The sequence below is a fragment of the Orbicella franksi genome, chromosome 11, assembly GCF_964199315.1.
Source record: "Orbicella franksi chromosome 11, jaOrbFran1.1, whole genome shotgun sequence".
In the NCBI taxonomy this organism is placed as follows: Eukaryota; Metazoa; Cnidaria; class Anthozoa; order Scleractinia; family Merulinidae; genus Orbicella; species Orbicella franksi.
Window position 1 is genome coordinate 8,125,329 of NC_138155.1, and position 6,572 is coordinate 8,131,900.

At 37.5% G+C, this 6,572-nt stretch overlaps 1 long non-coding RNA gene across 1 annotated transcript in view; it reads right to left on the reverse strand.

The window, feature by feature from the left end:
* Window positions 1-4,783: 4,783 nt before the first annotated feature.
* The window catches only part of LOC145502501 (uncharacterized), a 6,939-nt gene continuing 5,150 nt past the window's right edge, over window positions 4,784-6,572 (reverse strand). Inside the window, exon 3 of the long non-coding RNA XR_014051347.1 lies at window positions 4,784-6,572. This exon is cut by the window's right edge and continues 2,608 nt beyond it. This is a non-coding gene — a long non-coding RNA (uncharacterized LOC145502501).

Genomic DNA, 6,572 nt, shown 5'->3' on the forward strand with positions numbered 1-6,572 from the left:
CAAATAATAAACTTGTGGCCCCTGTGGCCCTTTAAAATATACAATAATCTATCAAAACCTAAGTAAAATGATTTAAATCTTAGTAGAAATAAAAGTCGAAAAACCATACAAGATTAGCTACAAGGCAAATTGATTATTACATTATAAGTAATAGTAATTGGACCGAGTACGTGGAGTACAATTCAGTGATGTAATCGCGCGAGTAATTTTAAAATCGGACGATCGCGAAGGGCGAGGCCGATTTCAAAATACGAGCATGATTACTCCCTGAATTGTATGACATGAGGTCCAATTACTAATTAGTCGTATCTATAACAAATTTCGGAATTGAAAATGTCTTTGGGAAGTTCCTTTGAGCGGAAACGTCTGTAGCGCTTTTCATAAGCTTAAAAAAAACTGTAGGAACATTGCTGAAGAAGCCATTAAAGCGCGCGTAGTTGACGTGAAAATTACGTGGGTATTCAAATATAGGTATCCAATTACAAAAAGTTCAAATTGGATACCTGTAATTGGACACCCACGTAATCGCGTGCCAATTACGTGACAAATAGGCGCGCGGAGAACCAATCACGATCGAGAATTTTGTTATAGATACGATTAATAACGGTAATAGGATATCTGGTCGTCCAATTCGGTCTGTAATCATACGAGTGATTAACAAAATCGGACGACTGCGAACTATTTGAAAAATAGCTTTTAATAGTCATTGTTAAATATCGTAATTAGGAATAAATCACGGGAATAGCTTGCAAAATGGCTGTTAAGTTTCTTTCAAAACAGTCACTGGAAACTCAACCTTCGCAATTTTACAAAGTCAGTGTCTTGAAATGGTTACTATAGTGACTGTGATCAATGTTATTATTGATGGATTTAGTGACGAGGACTTAAAATGATTGGCTTATGTAACTGTCCGATTACAGGTGTCCAATGACAGCCAACTGTCCGATTACACTGTCCGATGACAACATTGCAGATTAATTAGAGCAAAATACACCAGTTCATGCACCAATCACATTTGAGGAAATTGTAATTACTATGATTATATTAAAAATTAAAACTGTATATGTACAAGCTAAAAAAAGGGAAATGATGAATGTCTCGAATACTAGACGCATAAAAATCAGTTCAGTAACTTTTAAAACTATGTACACTTTCCCTTGTCTTTAAAAAAAAATTGGGAACTAAGTTCCAAAGTCTTGCTGCTCGCACGCGAAATGATCGCCCTCCCTCAGATTCTCGTTTAAAACGTGGACAGGCCAAGTTTATGAAACCATGGCGACTATTTCGATTTTTGCGATTCTATTCAAATTCATGTTGCTACCACACAGTTGAGCTTTTCATGTCTAGACCGCATTGCCAGTGGTCACCTGTTTTACTTCATGACGCACTGCTACGTCACTGCTGTATCATTATCTCGGTGCGCTGGTCGAGATTTTAATATTTATTTGAAGAAACGTTCCTTTTAACTGACACTCCCGTCGAAAACAATGCAGAGCCTAGTTTACGATGAAAAAGCAAAAGAAAAAGGCATCCCCCTTCCCCCGCACCACCACCTTCAGACGGAAACGTTTTGAAACCACATTGTCACAGTATATCAATGTCGTTTTAGGGTATCTATAGTCTCTTTTCATAACTGTTGTTAATCATTATTTGTAATACCGTTAGCTTATTGGTGGTCTCTAGTCACTGTTGTCAATTTTAGTTTCTTTAGTTCTCTTGTTGCCTTTAGTTGTATTTAGTTGTACTTAGGTGTATATAATTCCTGGAAACATGACCCGCCTAGATTAGCTCACATACTCCGAGTTGTTTTAAAGCTAAATCCCGTGTGTTGCTGTATCACCCATAAATGTAATACCAACCATAAATGTAATAACTTTTAACCACAAATGTAATAAATCCACCAACCATAAACGCAATAAAATTTGACCATAAATGTAATAAAATGATCATGAAGAACCATAAATGTAATAAGGCTTAACCATAAATGTAATAAACTGCCTATTAGCTCTGAGCCAAGGGTCCACAAACCCTGGCATTGTCTTATTTCGTACAGGCAGGACAGGGGCCCCGAAAATCAAATAGGAGGACTCGTTGCTCTAGCATCGTTTTGGCGTAGAGACCAAAACCTGAGAAGGTGTCATTAATGTCCGTGCGCACATTTAGAAATCTTTAAGTCTTTATACCAGAAGAGATCTCGAATCGTCCAAAATAAGTGCGTATGAGGTGGTGTTTGCAACAGAAAACATTTTGAGACTTTCTGGCATCGAAAAGAAGAGAAGAGGTAGAATTCCAGGCAAACGTTACCTTACAGAGAATAAGCCTATTTTAATTTTAAATTTCTTTACCAGAAATCGAGAGAAATCGTGCACTCCGTGTCCGTTAGGAAAGGTCCTTCAAGCCATTTTAGCGGGAGGTAGTGGATGGCTCGGTTTTTTTTAATTTTATTTTTGTTATTTGTCCACATACAGAATAACATAAAAAATAACCGTAGAGGAAAAAAGCTACATAATTACTTACATTAAAATACCTAAAACAGGTTTAACAACAAACGATAAAACTAGTGGTAACAATACATAAATAAAAAGAAATTTTAAAAAACAACAACAAAAGGCGACTCCTCTGTCCGGTTTTTAGTTTTTTTAAATATTATTATCCAATAACTACGTATTTGATATAGTAATTTTAATAACAACAATTACTAATAATTAGTAATTAATCATAGATACAATTAAGAAATAAGCAGTGCAGAAAGATTCCCGAGATAAGTAATTTAAATTAAAAATGTTGGTGGTATGTCTAACTCTCAATTGCACTTTGGCCTTGGTTCGCTTGCAGAAAGTAGATAGATGGCTTTTATGGTACCGTGATGCTGAGAAGTGGAAGTAAAGGATTCCATTTCTTAGAAACTGCATCGAGGTTGTTGGACTCTATGCGAAACTGCGATTTTAGGGACACAAGAAAAGTTGTTAAAATCGGGATCTTCTTGTTGACCCTGCAGCTCCATATATAATATCTTGCCAGAAGAAAGCAGGAATTTAGTTGAAGTGAAAACCTAGAGTTGTCCGGTCTCAGACCCAGATATATGGCGGTGTGTTTTGAATAGTCTATCGTCAATAGATTGACCTGCTTAAGTTTTTCAGTCAAATTTTCCCAAAAGGTGGCTACTATTGTACAGTTCCAGAAGAAGTGGACCAGGTTTTCGGGATGGTTGGTACAAAAGGAGCAGTTCGAGTCCTGCTTTATATCAATTTTTGTTAAGAAAAGGTTCGTTGGTAAAATACGATGAAGGAATCTGAATTGAAAGTTTACGAGTTTTGTGCTTTTTGTGCACCTAGCTGCCAGACAATAGGCGCTAGTCCAGTCAGCAGAACATCTTTCATCAGATTTAATGCTGTCATTCCATTTCTCTTGGCTTTTAAAAGGAACGGTGCTTTTGAAAGAGAGGAGCTTCTGGTATACAACTCTGTTCGCTTCATCGTTCTTAATAAAAGTCTCGGAGAAGGTATCGGGAGTGTCTGTGTTACTAGGTTCTTTACCAAGAAAGTCTTTCCAAAAACTTTTGTAGAACTCAGCCGGGAGTCCATCAGTTCCAGGGGTTTTCTCCCGATCCATTCTCCTTAAAGCTTTTAGGCACTCTTGTTCTGTTAAATGTCCTTTGCAACTCATTGCTTCGTTGTTTTCCAGAACCGTGTCATTTTCAGGTTGAAAAAGATCGTTTTCTGTTGGTATCACATTTTTTTGGGATGTGTAGAGTTCATTATAAAAGGTTTCACATTCAGCAAGGATTTCTTTGTCAGATGTGACAAATTCTTGATCAGTGCTTTTAAGCTGGCTTATTGTACTCATTTTGAACTGTCTTTTCTCAAGATTTAGAAAATATTTGGTGTTCTTTCGCCTTCATTGTACCATTTAATTTTACATCTCGAGATTGCCCCTTGGGTACGTACTTTGATAATCTCTTCTAATTCACTTTTGAATAAATCAAGTTCTGTTATATTAGTTTTTTGCGTTTTGCTGACGGCAGCCGGCTGTTCCAGTTCTTTTTCTAGTAAGGCAATTTTTTCTTCTAACTCATGCTGTTTATGCAAAGTTTTACGCTTTTTGGCAGCACCGAAGCTAAGAGATTTCTCCCGAGTTTTAAGTTTGATCATATCCCAAAGAAGCGCAGGGTTTATTGATTCATCGTTTTTGTATTCGTTCTGTGTTTCATGGATAGTTAACCTTATCAAATCAATGTAATCCTTATCGGCCAGAAGGGATGTGTTGAGTATCCAAAAACCAGGCCCTCTTGGGTTTGAGTGAAGAGATATACTTAATGTGATCATTGAGTGGTCTGTCTTAAAGCCTGGTAGAATGTTTGCGGAGATAATGCTACCCAGCAAGCTCTGACTTGTTAAGAAGAAATCTAGTCTACAGTGGACAGTAGGCTGTGTTTGGCGCCAAGTATACCTTCTTTCTTCGGGGTTCAATATTCTCCAGGCATCAACAAGATCGAGGTTATCGCATATCTCAAGGATGGTTTTTTACGCGTTGTGATGTGTTTTGGACAGGCCCCCTCTTTTATCGTTCTCTACATCAAGAACGAGATTGAAATCGCCTCCAATGATGATTTCGTCTCCTTCGAAATCTTGAAGGTGATCAAGGAGATTTTTAAAGAAAGCAGGATCATCTTCGTTTGGAGCGTAAATATTTGTTAAGGTTATACTTTTTCCATTTGTTTTCAAGTCACATAAGATAAAGCGCCCTGAATCATCGATATAGGTTTTCATAATTTGAAGATCGAAGCTATCATTAAAAAGAATGCTTACGCCAGCTTTGCTGCTAGAAAAAGAGCTGGCTCCGTTTTGCACCCAGTCAATCACTTAGTAGTGCTGGATGGAGGACAAAACTGCTGGCTTGCAGGAGAGATGGGGGAAGTGGAACTATTTCTTGTTAAACAAGATTACTTTACTTTGTACAAAGTTGTAGTCCAGGTATACTTTTTTGAACCAGGGTAGATATATTTGATATCCCACCAGCCACATGGGCCATACAAGGATAAAACACTAAACAAAACTACGGAACAAAACCTGGTTTATTACAACGTTAACTCTTCAAATAGCAACTAATGACTAAAAGCAATTGTGTAAATATATTCAGGTTTGTATCAACATCATAACTATTATAGCCGATAGCGAATCAGTAAAACTGTAACATATGTGAAAAATAGTCTTTAACAGTGCCTAAGGAGACCGAGATGCGCCTTCGTTTTAGGTCCGATACTATTTTTATTTGCTTGTTCAAAAGGTGGGTGGCTAGCCACTCAATCCACCCTTAGCAAATGAATTCTAAAAGAATGACTTATTCTTTAAGTGAGTGGAACAAATGACTGTAGAAGTTTGAACCGGGAAGGATAATGCTTGGCTCTTTTGGTTTTATTTTTGCTTGAAACCGGGGCGTCCCAGAATTTTCTCACTTGCCTGTGACATCACTCTAAAAACCTCAAGTTTTTCAAATGTATGAAACTTTATCAACTCCCGGCACTTCAATTATGTGGACTTAAACATCATCAAGTCCCACCCTCAAACGCACTTAGTTTACACCTCTCGAGATTTCGTCTGGTATAGAGACTTGATACTCATACTGTAAGTACTTTCCACGTGTTCGTACGGACTATAATGATGGCTTCTCGAGTTTTGGCCTGTGGGCAAAAACGGTGCTGCAGGAAATGAGTCCTCCAAATTGATGTACAGAACCGCTGTCCTCCCTGTACACGTACGTAGCCTGTTCCAGGAAGTGGGCAAGCGAGGGAAAAACGAGTGGCAGTACGGCATCTTCGTTTACCCACGACTATTCGAGAGCCTGGAACAGGCTACCCTGCACTAACGAAATAAGGGAATGGCAGGGCTTGTGGCCCGTTGACTCAGCGGGAATAGGCAGTTTATTACATTTATTTGGTTAAGCCTTATTACATTTATGGTTGTCCAGTTTATTACATTTACGGTAAAATTTTGTTACATTTATGGTTGGTGGATTTATTACATTTGTGGTGAAAAGTTATTACATTGATGGTCAATGTTTATTACATTTATGGTCGTTATTACATTTATGGTTTTTATTACAATTATGGCAGATACAGTTACGATTGGTGAGCTTCGATTTACTTTGTCTTGTTTGTAGGTTTGTTTGTTTGTTTTCTCATTTTGTTTTCTCGTAGTGATGATTCATGGCAACGCTAAACGCAATCGTCGTTAAGTTGGGTTTTGATCATCAGTATTGAACTGAATAACGTTTATAATATGTTCACACACAGCGTTTAATCCGTATTTAAAATAGTGAAATGCAGTAATATAATGAGAAGAACTCTGTCAAACCAACCGTTTCATTTATTAGAGACCCTTTATAAATCAATGAAAAGTTCCTTCCTAAGTAGGAAGTTAGCTATAGACCTTAATTATCAAGCATAAACACGAAGTGCGCGTGGACAAGAAATTCAAGTAATCTTTATATATCTCACAGAATCTGTAGTGTTACTAAGATAACAAAAGAAGAAATGCTTATTGGCTGCTTTCTTATCTCAACAGTCATGGCGT